Below are 18,914 nucleotides of genomic sequence, written 5' to 3' on the forward strand. Positions count from 1 at the left end.
TGTCTCTGTTGTATTATTGTAGTAGCTTTGATGCTGAATGCTGATTAAGTCTTCATTGGGGTTTGCAAATGTATGATAGTCTAATTCTGTTATCATTTGTTAGCTGACATACTTTGTTTAAATTTTATTTTAAAAATTAATATAAGCAGGGACAGGAGGATCGCTTGAGCCCAGGAGTTGAAGACCACCATGGTCAACATAGTAAGACATCATCTCTACAAAAAATGAGAAAAATTAGCCAGGCATGGTGGTGTCAACCTGTAGTCCTCACTGTTCGGGAGGCTGAGATGAGAGGATTGTTTGAGCCCAGGAATTTGAGGTTATGGTAAGCTCTGAGCATGCCACTGCTCTCCAGTGCAAAAAAGAAATAAAAAACCCTAAAAATAGAGCTTTTGGGGATATACAATTCTATGAATTTTAACACATCTATAGATACAACAAACTACAATAGTCATTATACAGGGCAGTTCAGCCACTGGAAAATCTCCCTCCTGCTGTCCCTTTGCAGTCACACCTTACTTCACGCCTAACTCTGGAAACCACCAACCTGTTTTCTTTCACTCTAGTTTTGTCTTTTTGAAGTACCCTCTTGAGACTGTATTATTTAGCATTATGCCTTTTGAGGGTCATCCAGGTTGTTGCATGTATCAAGAGTGTTGTCCCTCTCTGTGGTTGATTATCATTCCGTTGGTGGATGTGCCAGTTTTTTATTTGTTCACTTTTAAAAGGACTTTTGTGTTATGTCCAGTTTTTAGCGATGATGAATAGAGCTGCTCTATACATTCATGTATATATTTCTTGCTTGCACATAGGTTATATTTCACCAGCTAAGTACCTAGAAATGGGATTACCAGCATGTTCCTACAGAGCTGTATTCCTTTTTAGTTTTCCAGGGAATAGGAAAGACAAGATACATGCTTATTCTGTCCTTTTACTTAGCAGTAAAACTTTTAGCAGTTTTTAAAAGTAGACTGTTTCTTAGAACAGTTTCAGGTTCACAGCAAAATTGAAGAAGTACGAAGAGTTCCCATATCTCCCCGATCCACACATACATAGCCTGCTCCACTGTCAACATCCGCCACTAGAGTGGCAGGTTTTTTCCTATTGATGAACCTATGTTGACATGTCCTTATTACCCAAAGTCTGTAGGTTTCATTAGGGTTCACTCCTGGTGTTGTACATTATATGGGTTATATATTAAATGCAGAGTGATGTCTATTCACCATTATGCTATCATACAGAATAGTTTCACTGCCCTGTAAATCCTCTGTGCTTTCTGCCTATTTATCTCTCCTTCCTCTCAACCCCTGGCATTGATCTTTTTACTATCTTCATAGTTTTGCTGTTTCCAGAAACATCATATAGTTGGAATTGTAACGATTTTAAAAATAATGAATTGGTTCCCTATCTTCTCTGAAGGTGATTTTCTTTCCTTTTTGTTTTTTGAATTGTTACAAACTCATTTGTTGGGGTTCAGTCCATTGTAATTCTTATACCTGTTAAAGCTCAAATTGTTCGTTTTTGACCAAAGGGAGCCTCTTCTGGTAGGTTCCTGAGTCCTTCTAAAGTGACTCATGGTCTGTGATTAGTCTCCTCACTACCTTATAAAATGAAACATTCCAGGAATATCTTTTACAATTTCTGCCTCACACCTGGAATATCTCCAAGAAGCCTTGAGTTTTTTTCAGTGGGAAATGGTATTTCAAAACCACCACCAGGACTTTTGGGGTGTTCTAATGCTCATTGCTACAAGTTAGTCTTCGTTTCTAATTCTTTTCAGTGGATAGTGCTGGGAGGTACTACCCTCGGAATCCTGGTTTTCAAGGACATAGGTGTGGTAGAATATTTGATAATTACTCATTTATTTTGTCACATATGTCTCTGACAGTTACAAAACAACAATACTAATATATTCACCACGGGTTGAAACCAGTTAAAACCATTCTTTGCATGTGCTCTCCATTTCCCCCCATTCCCTGTGCAGTTGTCTTCCATGTATCACCAGGTCATGTTGACATTAGAGCGCACACCCATTATGCGCCCTTGTAGTCTGTTCGTCTTTGTCCCTGTGTAGTCGACAGGTAACTATTTAGTGCTCACCTCTATTCCTATGTCAGTATCCCTTTACCTACATTGGTTCTCTTAAACTCATTTTCTAGTGGATATCTCTAGAAAGGCTTATGGGAACAATATTCCCTGAGTTTTTGTATTTTGATAATATGTGAATGTTTGTACTTGAAAGTTAGTTCTACTGGCCATAAAATTCTTGGCTTTCATTTTCCTTCCTTGAGTATTTTATTTTTTGGTATAATATGTTACTTTTGGAAAGTTTGTTGTTAATGTAGTTTTTTTCCCTTATAAGTTACTTGATGTTTTTGCCTAGATGCTCAAATTTATTTTTTCCTTAAAAATCCTGCAATTTTACTATATCTTGGTATCGGTTATTTTGGCCCAGTATTCTCCAGTATGCAATGTGTGCCTTAAATATGTAGTTTCTAATTTTTTTCTGGTGTCCTGGCATGTTGTCCAGGCTGGCCTGTAATTCCTGGACTCAAGTGATCCTCTCGCCTCAGCTTCCCCAACGCTGAGAGTACAGGCCCCATTCGCTGTTTTGTCTTAATTTTGGCAAAAATTTCTTGGATTACAGTTTTTAATATTGCTTTTTCCCCTGCTTTTGCTTTTTCCAGGGATTCCTAATATGTAAAACATGGCACAATTTTTGTTACTTTCTTTAGAATCCTATTATTTCATCATTTCTTTTTTGGTTTTTAGAATTATCTTCCTTCTCACTTTCAAATTCTTGAAGGCATTATCTGTAATATTCATTCTTGTGTTCCTTGGGTTTTATTCTTCATTTCTCAAATACATTTTTAAATTTATAGTTATTTACTGAGTCGTGTTCTCACATTTCTGAGTTTCTTCTGTTCTAATGTTGTTTCTCATACTTTATATAATTTTCTTAATGTTTTTAGCTCATTTTGAAATACTAATAGTGGTTTTAATTTTAATCTCTTATGTTTCTGGCCCTCTAGCATGATGTATTTGTCTGTAAGGAGGATGTTGTTTTGCTCCCTATTCCTTCCCTGTTTCTATTTTGTTTTGTTTTGTTTTTTCTTTCGAGACGGAGTCTTACTCTGTCACCCAGGCTGGAGCGCAGTGGCACGATCTTGGCTCTGTACAACCTCTGCCTCCTGGGTTCAGGCAATTCTTCTGCCTCAGCCTCCCGAGTAGCTGGTACTGTAGGCACGCGCCACCATGCCCGGCTAATTTTTTTGTATTTTTAGTAGAGACAGGGTTTCACCATATTGGCCAGGCTGGTCTGGAACTCCTGACCTCGTGATCCGCCACCTCAGCCTCCCAAAGTACTGGGATTACAGGCATGAGCCACCATGCCTGGCCCCTTCCCCATTTTGTTTTAACTTCTATGAGATTTGGATCTGAAAACTTTGCCATGGGTCAGTTTTATTGGAAGGTCATTTTCCTGAATGTTTGGAAGAAGACATAGTGACTCAGGATAGCCTTTCTAATTTCACAGAGTTATTTTCCGTTATGAAATATGGATTGCTTTTGAGGTCTCCTGTTTCTATTACTGTCCCTCACTTTCATGTGGGCTTCCTCTTTCCTTTGTTTCTGGAGAAGGTTTTCCTGTTCAATTTTGTTTTAATTTTCAGCAGCTGTTTTCCTGTGCGAGTGAGGCTGTGTCCTAGAAGGGAGGTCTGGTTGGTCATTTTCAAGTTGACTTGACTCCCGTGTCCACTTCAATCCTTATGCTATAGGCCCTTTGCACCATCTGTATCTTCAAATGTGCCCACTGTTCATTCCAATGAAGACTTGTTTGTTATTTGGCTTGTAGAGGGACATGGAAGAAGCAAATCAGTCTTTACCTCTCTCAAGCCTGGAGATTTGCAGGCACTGGTTTTATCTGTAACTGGAGATGAGAGTTCAGGCTCAACACTAGTTTAAAAATCTGTATATGGAATAGCGATACCCTGGAATCTAGGGCTGAGATCCTGTGCCTCGCACCTGCCCACAAGCCAAGTGCCTGCCTGTGGCAGTGACTTCTTAGTGCTCATCTACATCTAGATCTTTAGTCCCAGACTGTTGGGAGCATTTAATTCCTTTGCTCCTCGATGTTAGGTGGGATCAGGTGACTGATGCTGGCCAGTAGACTTTGAGGGAGGTTGTGTTACTTCTGAGTTGGCATAGTGAAAAACCCATGAAGATACTCTGGTCTCTTTCTTGCCTAGGATATCCCTGGTCATAGGATTCATTTGATGCGGGAACAAGGTGGTCAGCCTGGCTCTTTGAGTAACTGGAAATAACCCCTGCATACCCGTGTTGGACATATTACATGAGACAGAAGTAATTTCTGTTGTACTAAGCCATTGAAATTTTGGGGTTGTTACCACAGCCTCACTTAGACCTATGCTATCTAATATGGCAGCCACTAGGCTACACGTGGCCATTGAGCACTTGAAATGTGGCTAGTCCTAGTTAAAAGGTGCTGTAACTTTAAAGTCATACTATATTTGGAAAAAAAGGTGTTAAATATCTAAATTTTTATATTAATTACATATTAAATAACATCTTGTATTCATTGGGTTAAATAAGATGCATTAAAATTATTTTCAGCTTTCTCTTTAGTTTTTTTCATGAAGCTGCTTAGAAAATTTAAAATTATACACGTGGTCACATTTGTGGCGTTATCCACAGCACTGACCCCTACCTTAGTAATTCTGTACTCCTCCCTCATTTTGACAGAAGACGGGCAGTTGATTGTCTAAAAAAACTGAATCAGTGAAATTCCAGATTTGAAGAGAGTACAGAAGAGGAGTACACTGCAGATGGGGATTAAGCAGAAGTCGACCTACTGGATCAGGAGATACACCTCCTTGCCTTTAATTTCTGTCCATGTCCTTTTTCCACTTGTTTGCGGAGCACTGACAATTGGAGTTATACACTTCACTTAGGAGACTGAAGTACTGTTTTCTAAGAAACTGAATGGCTTCAGGGAAGAGATCAACAGAGCCTGATACTTAAGGCTGTCGATATCTGCACAAGCAGGAGTTACCCTGCAGTGAAGCCTGCTAGTTCACAAGCCCCACCTACATGCAGAGAGGGTCCAGTTGGGGTTGACGAACCACCCATTATGTGAACAGCACCCAAGATATACCAGACACTGGTGGAAAACTTCTAACAGGAATTAACTCGTTAAGGGAAAGAGAATAATAATGTGAGTCTATTTACATATCATCAGGGATCTGTTTGTATATTAAGATAATTCAGATAACGAAAGTACAAGTGAAAAAATGAGTCTGTGATAAAGCTCTTCTCCAGGCATCCCCGTTTCTACAATAATTTTTTTCCAGTTTTTAAAATCAAGGTAAAATATACATACCCAAAATTTATCATTTTAACCATTTTTAAGTATATAGTTCAGTGGTATTACATACATTCATAATGTTGTACAGCCATCACCACCATCCATCTCCCATACTCTTTTCATCTTGTAAAGCTGAAACTGTACTTGTAAAACAACAACTCTCCCTTCTTCCTTCCCCCATCCTTGGCAACCACGATTCTACTAATGTCTCTCTGATCTTGACTACTATAAGTACCTCATATAAGTTGCATCATTTAGTATTTTTCTTTTTGGTGGCTGGCTTATTTCACTTAGCATAATGTCTTCAAGGTTTATGTTGTGGCATGTCTCGGAATTTCCCTCATTTTTAAGGCTGAATAATATTCCATTTTATGCATATACCACATTTTGCTTATCCATTCATTCACCCACAGATAGTTGGGTTACTTTCACATTTTAGCTGTTGTGAATAATGCTGCCATTAACATGGATATGCAAATAAAAGAGTATTATAAACAAATGCTAACAAATTGGATAACCTAAATGAAATGGACAGATTCCTGGAAACACAAAATCGACTAAGACTAAATCATGAAGAAATAGAATATTTGAATAGACCTTTAACTAGTGAGGAGATTGAATGAGTAATCAAAAATCTGACAAAGAAAACCCTGGACCTGATGGCTTCACTGGTGAATTCTGCTGTACATTTAAGGAAAAACTAATACCATTCTTCAAGTGGAAAAAAAAAAAAAAAAAACTGGAGAAAGATAACATGTTCCAACTCATTCTATGAGGCCAACATTACACTGACACCAAAGTTAGACAAAGATACTACAAGGAAACTACAGATAATACCCCTTAAGAACATTGATGCCAAAATCTTCAACAAAGTACTAGTAAAGTTTCCTCTGATATTTTAAGAAGTTTGCTGAAGTATGAATAGTTCTTTGGTTAATATTTTTTTGAGATGGAGTCTCGTGCTGTTTGCCCAGGCTGGAGTGTAATGGTATGATCTTAGCTCACTGCAACCTGTGCCTCCCAGGTTCAAATGATTCTCCTGCTTCAGCCTCCCGAGTATCTAGAATTACAGGTGCCTGCCACCATGCCTGGCTAATTTTTGTACTTTTAGTAGAGACAGGGTTTCGCCATGTTGGCCAGGCTGGTCTCGAGCTCCTGACCTCATGATCCACCCTCCTTGGCTCCCAAAGTGCTGGGATTACAGGCGGGAGCCACCGTGTCTGGCCAGCTAATAATTTTAGGGAGCAGATGAAGAGGTCTTCAGATTGCTTTTAGCTAGGTTTTTTTGTTTTAAAATTTATTAAGTGGATGGAAAGAAACATGTTAACTGAAGATTGAAGTTTGCTGAAGTATGAATAGTTTTTTGGTTAATAATTTTAGGGAGCAGATGAAGAGGCTTTCAGATTGCTTTTGTCTCAGGATTTTTTGCTTTAAAATTTATAAAGTAGATGGAAAGAAACATGTTAACTGAGGATTGGTGCTAGTTTTTATTGACAGGTCATTTCCTCTAGGGAGAGCAGTAGTATAAGCAAAACAACAAAATATTCAAAATTCTCAAATAAGTACTGTTTATTATTGAAAAACTCAGATAAATGTAGAAGTTATTTTTTCCCTCTATTGAGCAGCAGTTACGTATGCTAGAATCATAGTTTGAATGATTCAGACTGTGTACCTGTGATCTGACATACCTGAATTGGAGTTCCATCTCTGCCACCCACTTTATTTGACTCCATAGAGAAATTACTCAAGCCCCTGAAGACAGACACTGAAATAGGATACAGTTTCCAAGAAGGCAAGTTTTTGGATGTTTTTTTTGTTGTTGTTCATTACTTTATACTGAGGTTTAGATTAGTTTCTGGGACACAGAACTAGCACTCAGTAAATATGTTGAATGAAAACGAAGAATTCCTGCCTCCGAATTGTTTTGGGGATGGAATGCGGTAATGCATGTAAAGCATTGGGCCTGCAAGTGAAGCCAACCACATATTAAATAGTACTCAGCTCTTACCTCCATATCTTATGTTCTTATTTCCCTGACTGTATCCTCACACATGAAGAAATGGCTACTTATTATTATTGCTACTTATTTTTTAAAGCCACTTACATCTCTGGAGATCTCTGTATGTGTATTAAAAATACCATGTTTTGTAACAATTGGCCTGAGAAAACTTTTCAATTATACAGAATTTGAGATCTTTACAACTTGAATTTTCTTTTTTTTTTTTTTTCATTTTGAGTCTCGCTCTGTCTCCCAGGCTGGAGTGCAGTGGCGCGATCTCAGGTCACTGCAGTCTGCCTCCTGGGCTCACGTGATTCTCCTGCCTCAGCCTCTTAAGTAGCTGGGATTACAGGCATGCACTGCCACGTCCAGCTAATTTTTGTATTTTTAGTAGAGACGGGGTTTCATCATTTTGGCCAGGATGGTCTCGATCTCCTGATCTCGTGATCCACCCACCTCGGCCTCCCCAAGTGCTGGGATTACAGGTGTGAGCCTCTGCGCCCAGCCACAACTTGAATTTTCATAGCAAACTATTTTTTTTTTTTTGTCAAATTAGAAATTTATGCTTGAAACCTAGTGCTTCTTTTGCCTATGCATCTCATCTCCTAAAAGTAATGGCATTTATGATGTCAGCCTCACGGATTATGGTAGTGGTTGTTATCCTTGAAATTACCAATAGGGTAACAGTCTCCAGGCATGCTATGGGTTCTTCAGTTACGAGTTTTTGCCTATGCATCTCATCTCCTAAAAGTAATGGCACTTATCATGTCAGCCTCACGGATTATGGTAGTGGTTGTTATCCTCGAAATTACCAATAGGGTAACAGTCTCCAGGCATGCTATGGGTTCTTCAGTTACGAGTGGCATAGCTTATGTACATGTTAACTGAAGAATAAATGGTTTTTCCAACTTCCTGCTTTACTCTCATTTATGCCTGTAATGTGAATTGTCCAGAGGAGAATTTATGGTCAATTGATGATTAGACTGATGGTTTCTGCTAGCTCTGGCAAAAGGTGAACCTAGTTGCTTTCTAGCACTTTTCCTACTAACCCTGCTTCTCACCTTGTACCTAATACCACATTTTTAGTTTAGTTTCTGTTTTGTTTTGTTTTGTTTGAGACAGAGTATAACTTTCTGACACCCAGACTGGAGTGCAGTGGTGTGATCATAGCTTGTCTGCAGCCTCGACCTCCCAGGCTCAAGTGGTCCTCTCACCTCAGCCTCCTGAGTAGCTGGGACTACAGGATTATGCCCCCATGCCCGGCAAAATTTTTGGGTAGAAATGGGGTTTTGCCACGTTGCCATGGCTGGTCTCAAACTACTGGGTTTAAGCAATCCTCTTGCCTTGGCCTCCCAAAGTGTTGGGATTATAGGCATGAGCCACTGCACCCAAAATCACCTTTTTAGTTTGGAAGATGACTTTTTTTTTTTTTTTTCTCTTAGAGAAGCTTGAGGGTACCAGATTAAGTTCTGTCAGTTTCTTCTGTCTCCACCTCAAAGATCACTGTGTGACTTCTTTTTTTCCTTCTTAGCTGTTTCAGACGAAGTTTTCCCTTTTTCTAAGGCTCAGTCCTTATCATCTGAGTCCTCCCTCTCATTATCCATCTCTCCATCCTTGGCTGTTTCTAGTTCGATTGTAATGCTGATCAAATCTCCTTCAAGTTCAAAACTGAACCAGTAAAACCTTCCCTTGATACTGCCATTATCTCAGAGCTATGTACTGTGCTCCTTGCCCTCCCCGCTGGACTTCTCGGGATGCTAGTTGATGCCTGTGTAGCACTGTTTCATATACTTCTTCCTGGCCACTGCCTGGTTGGCATCTACCATTTCTCTGGAATCAGCAACCCCAATAGCAGATTTAACTGCTGATTCCATGGTTTTTGTTACTTGTCCTTTTTTGCAGTGTTTTAAATTATAATCATCTTTTCACTTATTTTTTTAAAGAAGTTAATTTTAAAAAAGCATCCAGCAGTAGAAAATTTGGAGACTATGGAAAGTATAAAGACGACAATTATCAACTGTAATACCAGCAGTACCTATTGTTAAGCTCTAGGGCATGTCGTTTCCATCGCTCTCTTTTTAAATGCATTAAACAGAAAAGGATCACAAGGTTATTTTGTGATCTGATTTTTTTCTGTCTTAATATGTTGTGAGTATATTTCCAAGTACTTATTTTCGTGTGGCATAACATTTGTAGTTACACAAAGTGGCGGTGTTGAGACTGCCCTGGTTCAAATCCTGGCTTCAATTACTGCTGCAGTGTGACCTGAAGAAAGTTACTGCTTTGAGTTTTAGTTTCCTCATCTTGAAAATAGTGATAACATTCTTAACTAACTTCTGGGGTTGCTGTAAGTATTAAGTGAGCTAACACATAGAAATAATTCTTGGCACTTAACATCAGCTGTTGTTACAATATTGTCTGACTGTACTATAATTTACATTATTTTTGTTTTTGCTTGTTCTGCCATCATTAAGCGTGTTGTAAGACCATATGTGTCACTAAATCTGGGTGTACAACATGATTTTTTTTTTTTTTTTGAGACGGAGTCTCGCTTTGTCGCCCAGGCTGGAGTGCAGTGGCGCGATCTCGCCTCACTGCAAGCTCCACCTCCCGGGTTCACGCCATTCTCCTGCCTCAGCCTCCAAATGGCTAGGACTACAGGCGCGTACCACCACGCCCGGCTAATTTTTTGTATTTTTAGTAGAGACGGGGTTTCACCGTGTTAGCCAGGATGGTCTTGATCTCCTGACCTTGTGATCCTTCCGCCTCGGCTTCCCAAAGTGCTGGGATTACAGGCGTGAGCCACCACGCCCGGCAAGATGATTTTTTTTTAATGTGCATTTTTATTAGTAGGATTGCTGGGCTAGTGGATACATCATGCACATTGCTAAGTTGCTGTCTAGAGAGGCTGCATTTATACCTTCCAAGGCTGTACAGGAGACCATTAACTTCATTACATTTTTCCAAGAAACTTTATGCTATTGCCCACATTTTATGCTGCTCCCTTGCTAAAAGTGAATAACAATATGATCATGTTCTTACCTCTCTCTTGCCAAAATACTGGACTTGATGGTAAGGGGATCACGGTGACATCATCATTGCCCACAGATGTTTCTTTTTTCTCCCCCCTCCTCCCCTCCTCCTTCCTCCCTCCTTTTGTTTCTTGAGAGGGGTTCTTGGCTCTGTCCAGGCTGGAGTGCAGTGACACAATCATGACTCACTGCAGTCTGGACCTCCCACACTCAAGTGGTCCTCCCACTTCAGCCTCCTGAGTAGCTGGGACAGCAGGCACGGACCACCACATCCAGCTAATTTTTGTATTTTTTGTAGGGAGGGGTTTTTACCATATTCCTAGCCTGGTCTCAAACTGCATGTTCCCAGGCTGGTCTCAAACTCGTGGGCTCAAGTGATCCACCCACCTCGGCTTCCCAAAGTGCTGGGATTACAGACCTGAGCCAGCATAGCATGCCTGCCCTCACATTTATTTCTTGATCTACATTTTATTCATTATTTAGGTTCAACTTCAGCATGTGTCATGTATTTATATACAGGTTCTAAATCTTTCCATTTGAAAAATACTCATTTTTCTATCCAAAATGAATTCAATTTTTCTTTTTATTCTAGTCCCAGTCTGTGTATGAGTAAAACCCCAAGGACCCTATATCCTGATTTTACTATTTTTTGTTCATGGTTTGAAACAGCTTTATTAAGATATAATTCACATACCATACAATTATTTAAAGGGCACACTTCAGTGGTTTTTAGTATACTCACGGATCTGTACAACCAGTATCACAGTCATGCAATTGGTTCAGGATTTGGGAAGAAAATGTATGGCATTAGGATTAAAAGTACAGTGTTTAGAGTCTGGGTTTGAATCCCAAATCTACCATCTATTAATTGTGTGACTTTGAGAAGGTTACTTAATCACTATGAGCTTCAGTTTTCTTTTCCCCCCCTCCTTTTTTTTTTTTTTTTTTTTTTTAAGGCAGAGTCTCACTGTGTCACCCAGGCTGAAGTGCAGTGGTGCAATCTCAGCTCACTGCAACCTCTGCCTCCTGGGTTCAAGCGATTCTTTGTCTCAGCCTCCCAAGTAACTGGGATTACAGGCCAGCATGCCTGGCTAATTTTTGTATTTTTAGTAGAGATGGAGTTTCACCATATTGGCCAGGCTGGTCTCAAACTCCTGACCTCAGGTGATCTGCCCACCTCAGCCTCCCAGAGTGCTGGGATTATAGGTGTGAGCCACCGTGCCCAGTCTGGGCTTCAGTTTTCTTATCTGTAATATGGGATTACTAGTGGTACCTGCCCCATAGTCTTATTTTAAGGATTAAGCCAGATAATAAATGTATAGAATTTAGCACAGTAACTGGCACATAGTAAATGTTTGATAAATGGAACTCAGTAAATATTGTTGCCATAATTTTGTTCTTAACCAGCAAGTGTTTGATGCTATTAGGCATTGTTATTAAATACTGGAAGGTGTTTCTACCAGTGATTCAGAGGGTTTTCTGTATCCAGCAAGCTTTTAATACAGCTTCTTGTATTATTCTCCCATATAAACTTGTAATTACCCTCTGAAAATACAGTTGATTTCCTATTGATGGAGAACAATAATAGTAGCTTACACTTAGTGCTTACTGTCTGCCTGGCACTGTTCTAAGTGCCATACCTATATTAACTCCTTTGATCCTCATTTTACAGATTGGGTACGGAGGAGGTTAAACAACTTGGTCAAAGGATTACAACAGGTAAGTGGTGGAGCCAGGATTCTAACCTTGGTACTCAGTCTGGCTACAGAGCCCATGCTCTTTCTTAATCTTTGTGTTCTTCTCTTTACTTCCTAAAGAATGGTAGATGCATTTCAAACATCCTGACATCTTGGCTGCTGAGAATTCTGTGTGGAAAAGCACCATGAGGTCTTTAATGCTTGGTTGGAAGGAGAACTAAAATGAACAGTTGTGTGTGCTATAGGCATGGGCCTTAGGGCAGCTGTATATTTATCATCTGGGTCAGACTGTACATTGATGATCCTGCTTCACCACCATAGAATCCAGACCCCCCGTAGGGCCATGACTAGCCACAAAGTACCCTCCCTGTGGAATGCCTGTTTGAACTTGAACTACTCCCTCCTTGCATGGTATCAAATCCTGCGGATCCTTGGAAGGCCACCTTAAATTACTTCCCACCTGTGAAGCAGTAAACTTTAGTGCTCTTTGATTAATCATCATGTGTGGTGATATTACATTTGCAGTATCATCTGTTACCATTATTTAAATTTGAATATCTTTATGTCTTGGCTCCTCATGTTGATTACATGTTTCTTGCAGGCAGGGAACTATATCTTAAATGTTTTTTTTTTTTTTTTTTGAGACGAAGTCTCACTTTGTTGCCCAGGCTGAAGTGCAGTGGCGCGATCTCAGCTCACTGCAAGCTCCACCTCCCGGGTTCATGCCATTCTCGTGCCTCAGCCTCCGAGTAGCTGGGACTACAGGCACACACCACCATGCCAGGCTAATTTTTTGTGTTTTTAGTAGAGATGGGGTGTTACCATGTTAGCCAGGATGGTCTCGATCTCCTGACCTTGTGATCCGCCCGCCTCGGGCTCCCAAAGTGCTGGGATTACAGGCGTGAGCCACCGTGCCTGGCCTTAAATGTTTTAAAATTTGCTTTAATGGCTCCTGGAAATATTACCAAGTTTTTGTGTGTGTGTGTGTGTGTGTGTGTGTGTGTGTGTGTATTTGTATGTATGTATGTTTCAGTCTCACATGTCTGTCGATAATAGAATATCTCTGAAATTCAAACATACCTAGTCTCACAAACTTAGTCCCAAAGGTACATGCTGTGTTTTTGCAAGAAGGTGGGCAGTCCCTAGTCGGCTGTTGGATTATGTGCATTGTGTTGGGGTAGTAGTTGCTGCTAATTGCCTGTCTGCAGCTCCTCAGAACCTGTTGTTGCTTCCTTTTGAAACCTTCCTTGATTGCCTGAGTTGCTGTTCATCCTGCATCCAGGCCCCTCCCTTAGGCATGTGACTCACGGGTTTAAAAGACAGTGCTGTGTGGTAATTAACTACCTGCCTCTCATCACATAGAGATGAGAACTTAAATGTAGGCTTCCCAGCTAAAACTTTCTTCCCTGTGTGTTTATCCACCCACAGACATGTAGCAACGCTGTCTCACACCTGGCCTTTTGGAGAAAATATTGCTAGACTTATTTCTCTTGTTTGAAATCGCTAGTTGGCATATTCCTGTACAAGTGATGGATTTTACATAGGTGCTCTTAATTGAAAATAATTTTATTTTCTGTAGCTTCTAGAGTTCTGTTAGTTTATTGATGCACACATCTTGGGTGGGTGACAACTGGGTTTTTTTGTGAAGATAATTTTAAGTTTTTAGTAAATAACAATTAAGTATTACTTGACAGTTTAATTGGACTCAATTCTGACATGACCCGTACATCCTTAAGGGGACAGATGTTTATCATTTTCTATGAAATGTAATTAGTTTTTCAGGAAACTTTGTCCACATAAAGGAATTGATTCCATCCTTACTACCTGCTTAGCAATCCTGAAAAATATTGTAAATACAATCTTAGAGTATGCATCATTAGGAAATAAATCTATTTTGAGAAATAAGTTTTAACATACACTATTAATAATAGGACATTTAGAAATGTTATTTTCTAAATATATTAGAAATAATAGGACATTTAGAAATGACATTTTTTCTTGCTTTTTGTTTGTTTGTTTGTTTTGAGACAGGGACTCATTCTGTTTCCTAGGCTGGAGTGCAATGGCACAATCATAGTTCACTGTAGCCTCAACCTCCTGGGCTCAAGCGATCCTCCCACCTCAGCCTCTGAAAGTGCTAGGATTACAGGGTTAGCCACCAGCATCCAGCCAAGAAATCCCATTCTAATGTATTAGTGTGGTTTTATCTATTTTAGCGGTGTAAAAATCTTTGTGAATTATATATAGTATAATTGAATTGCCAGAATAAACGTCCTTGCCCTCAAATTGCTTATGATATTGTTTCTGAAGCACAGATGTAATCTTTTGACCTTATAAGCAAAAATTAATTTTTCATTCAACTTTTTTTTTTTTTTTTTGAGACAGGGTCTTGCCCTTTTGCCCAGGCTAGAGTGTAGTGATGCAATCATGGCTTGCTGCAGCCTCAACTTCCCAGGCTCAAGTGATCCTCCCACCTCAGCCTCCCGAGTAATTGGGACTACAGGCACGTGCCACCATACTTGGCTAAATTTAACATTTTTTTGTGGAGATGTGTTCTCGCTATGTTGCCCAGACTGGTCTTGAACTCACGGGCTCAAGTGATCCTCCTGCTTCAGTTGCCCAAAGTACTGGGATTACAAGTGTGAGCCATTATGCCCGGCCTTTCATTCAACTTGTAATTCACAATTTCCAGAAAAAAGCTTTGAAATTACTGATGGAGGAAAGATCTTTGGGACTTGCTTATAAATGTGTTAATATTTGATTTTAATAAGCTCTGTCATACTAACACTGTTTATTAAGCTTTGTGGTAAAATTACTACCCATAACTAAAGAATGAAATACGTATTTTCTGCAAATTGTTAAAAATTTATAAATTCATAGAAAAATTGAATGAATAGTGAACACCGTTGTGTCTTTCACTAACTCAGCGGCTCACTTGCTAACGTTTGCCTCATTTGCTTTCTCTTTCTCTCTGTTTATGAAGACATACTTTTTTAATTCCCCGAGCCATTTGAAAGTAACCTGCAAACATCTTGACATTTAACTCCTAAACATTTTAGCACGTGTATCTTAAGAACAGGGTTGTCTTCCTGAAGAGTTACATTATCATGCTTAAGAGATACGGTATTAATGCAGTATTATCTAACATATGATCCCTATTTAAATTTCATTTATTTTCTTCCCCAGAACAGTTCTTTATAGATGTTTTAATTTTTGATCCAGAACCTAGGGAAAAAATGTATATATATCTATAGAGAGCTAAATATATCTATATTTGATCCAGAAACCAATCAAGGAAATACACACACACACCCTTTTGGCTGTCATAGTTCTTTAGTTTCCTTTACTTTAGGATAAACCACCACCCAGCAGTGGTCTTTTATGAAATCTCATCATGTTTTTTCTTTTCTTATATAAGCGATACCACAATTTGCTGATTATATTTCATGCCTAGATTAAAATAAAAATATTTTGGAATGAATATACTATATAGATGGCATTAATTTTCCATTATATTACATTAGGAGGAGAAGTAACTTTTTTTTACATGTTGTTTTTTCTGCTGTATAATAGTTCAGTATTTGTTTTAATATACTGCTGTTAAAGATTTGTGATACCGTGTCCTTAAATTTCAAAATAGAATTTTGTAGTTTACTCTTAATTTTGTTAGTATGTTATATTCCAAAATTATAGAAAGTGCTGTAATAGACATTTATGTAATGTGGGCATACATTTAAATTTTAAAAAATCTTTTAAATTGTTAAAATATTAACATTTAACCGTATCTGCTCTAGATAGGTTTAATTTTACAAGGATCTATCTACCTCTCTTTCTATCTATCTATAATGTATATATCCATTTTAAATAATAATAATAATACATGAATAAATCTGGCCCAACCTTCCATCTTAAGAAATGTAACAGCAACTTTGAACTCCTTCATCCCTCAAGACAATTACTCCTCCCTTCCCAGAGGTAACCATCCTCCTAAATTTGATGCCATTCCCTTAGTTTTTTCTTAAGTTTTACCACATCTGTGTTGTCTCTTTCACATACTTTTTTTTTTTTTAAGTTTTCTTGTTTTTGAGCTTTATACAAATGGAATTATTCTGTGTGTATTCTTCTTGGACTTGATTTTTTTATTTAACATTACAATTTTGAGATGTCATTTATGTTGACATTCTTAGCTGAGGTTCATTAATTTTCATTATTAGGTGATATAATCCAAATTATTGGAATATGGAATATGTCATGAATATACCACAATCCATTTTACTGTTGCTTTACACTTGGGTTTCACCTAGTTTTTGGTATGGAAAAAATAGCTTTAAATATTCTTTTGCGTGGTTCGTGGTAGCTAAGTACAAAAGGTTCTCTAGGTTATATACATAGACCTGGAATGGTTGAGTCTTGGGTATGTACACCATCAGCTTTACTAGGTATGGCAGAATGTCTTCTTTTACACAGTTGTGGAATAAACCAAATGAGTTCAAGAGGAGCAAGTTTGTGAGAGGATGGACAAGTGAGATAGTGAGTTACATTTCGTGTGTTTTGAGTTTTAGCCTATTTAGTTAGAAATGTTAAGTAGGCATTTGAGATGTGTTTACTTTTTTAGCTCCACCCATCTTTGTTTTTTCGTGGGTTTACTCATTCAGGTGTGTCATCTTTCCCTCCTCCTTAAAGTGGTCTTTAAAGAAAAAAATTGTAATATCATGGTACAACAATTACTTGATCGTAATAGAAGATGTGTTCAGTTTTTATATCTTCAGTCTCAGGCCATCCATCATATGCAACCTTTTTATTTTTCTGGACCTTGAACCACAGAACTACATTAAGCTAGTTTGCTGTTTTCCAGGGATGACATAAAGAAGTGGGTAGAGGGTGATGCTGTTAGCAAGTATGCATTCCAGGTAGTGGTTCGCAAAGGGGAGAAAACCTAACAGAAAGATGGGTGCAAGCTAAAACAAATAAACCAGTAAGTAAGTAAAAAACCACAACACTCTTTCGTGATTATTTAGATCTGAAACAAATAGCAGCATGTATTAATAGTCCCTGATGATTTCACTGTATTGTAGCATAACTCTGGTATTCATAATGTCAATTCTGAATTTCTTTATATGTTGAGAGAGTGTAATCATGCACATTTTAGCAGATCTGGTGAACTGCTAAATCTAGAATCACTCCCTGATAATTCCTGACTTAATAGTAGAAATTTAACTGTTTTATGTGGTGAAATTATTCTGGGAAGCTTGTTCCATGGGACTTTTACCTATTAGCTAATAAAACAAATGGTCTGTTGATACTTTCTCAAAAGCTCTGTAGAAAAAAACAAAAACAAAAACAGGTGATATACAATATATTTCTCTACTGGCTGAATTGGATTTACTTGGAAAAGGAAAGAGGGTGTTATCAAAAAATTTAAATGTCTTATTAGCTTCATAAATTGTAGAGCAAGAATGAGAATGTGGAAGTGTTTTTATGCTTCATTGTTGGGAAGGATAAATTACAAAAGAACATAGAGCTGGGTGATTATCTGGGGTTCATTCTGTTGCAGGTGCCACCCCTAGAACAGATTGGCACTCCCCTCGGAATAGTCACCCCTTCACGGAGCCAGAGCAGGAGGGATACGGAGGGAAAGGGCCCTTTCCCAGCTTCAGACTGAGCACCCAGAAGTCGACCCGGGACTGCTGTTTTGTTTCTAGGAAACTGGAAACCTTGGCAGAATTGAAATTTCCTAGGTGATTTTTTTCTTCTTTGCTTTCCAAAAAATAAACTTGTATGTACACACATATATATATACACTCACACCTACATAAAAGAAAGATAATTTCAAAGAAATACTGTATCTCGTATAGTCCTTGAACAGTTATTTTACTATTCAAAGTAGGTTCTTTAAAATTTTAAATTTGAAATAAGTATGGATTTACAGAAAATTGCAAAAAAACAGTAAGGAGAGGTCCCTTGTGCCCTTCACCTTTCCCTTAGTGGTTACTTCTTAATACCCACAGCACAACATTGAACTAGAAATTGACATTGGTACATTTTGTGTGTTTAGTGCTGTGCTGTTTAAACATATATGTAGTTGATTTGTGAACCACCGTGGCATCAAGACACAAATGCTACCACCACCAAGATCTCCCTTATGCTGCACACACCTGCCCCATGGCAGTCAGTAATCTGCTTTTCATCTCTATGACGTTGACATTTCGAGGATGTTAATAAATGGAATCACATAGTGTGTGACCTTTTTAAATTAGCTTATTTTCACTTGGCCCAATTCCTTGAGATCTATCCAAGTTGTGTGAATCAACAGTTCTTTCTTTTTTATTGCTGAGTAGTATTCTATGGTTTGTTTAACCGTTCACCTTTTGAAGGATAATCTTTTCCCCTAGTTTTTGGCTTTTAACAGTAAAGCAGCTATGAACATTCATATTCAGTTTTTTGTGTGGACATAAAGTTTTATTTCTTTGGGAGAGGTGCTGTTGAAGAAAAGAAATTATTCAGTGACACTTGTTAAAGCATGGTAAGGAAGACATTATTCAGGATCATCCCTGTAAGTGTAGGGACCACTACCAGAGTGTCTTACAATGGGTGGGTAGAGAGCGTGGCCTCAGTGCTGGATGTAGCATGGGCAAGTGGGAATTTGCAGCCAAGGAGCTGGGTGAGGGCCAGTGGATGGAAAAATTCTCAAGAGGAAACGTCAGGTGTAAGGGGTTTCTGCCTAAACTGACCTTAACAGGATTCTTTCTTGCTAAAGACAGGCCAAGGCGATCAGATATCTGCTGGAGGGTGGCAGAAGATGA

The 18,914-nt window shown here is 38.7% G+C and overlaps 1 protein-coding gene across 11 annotated transcripts in view; it reads left to right on the forward strand.

Annotated features, from left to right (window-relative positions):
* BMPR1A (bone morphogenetic protein receptor type 1A) overlaps positions 1-18,914 on the forward strand; it is a 169,004-nt gene that overhangs the window by 55,773 nt on the left and 94,317 nt on the right. For 2 of the 11 annotated variants that reach the window (XM_021943320.2, XM_021943319.2), the window contains exons 1-2: positions 11,601-12,133; positions 16,967-17,849. The exons of 1 other annotated variant lie outside the window; for it this stretch is intronic. The gene's annotated coding sequence lies outside the window, so the exon portion shown is untranslated. Of the gene's footprint in view, positions 1-3,343; positions 5,234-11,599; positions 12,134-16,966; positions 17,850-18,914 lie in introns of those variants that run through there. 8 more of the 11 variants (XM_021943313.2, XM_021943312.2, XM_021943311.2 and 5 more) reach the window with 8 other exon arrangements.

The sequence above is a fragment of the Papio anubis genome, chromosome 11 (genome assembly GCF_008728515.1).
Source record: "Papio anubis isolate 15944 chromosome 11, Panubis1.0, whole genome shotgun sequence".
Taxonomy (NCBI): domain Eukaryota; kingdom Metazoa; phylum Chordata; class Mammalia; order Primates; family Cercopithecidae; genus Papio; species Papio anubis.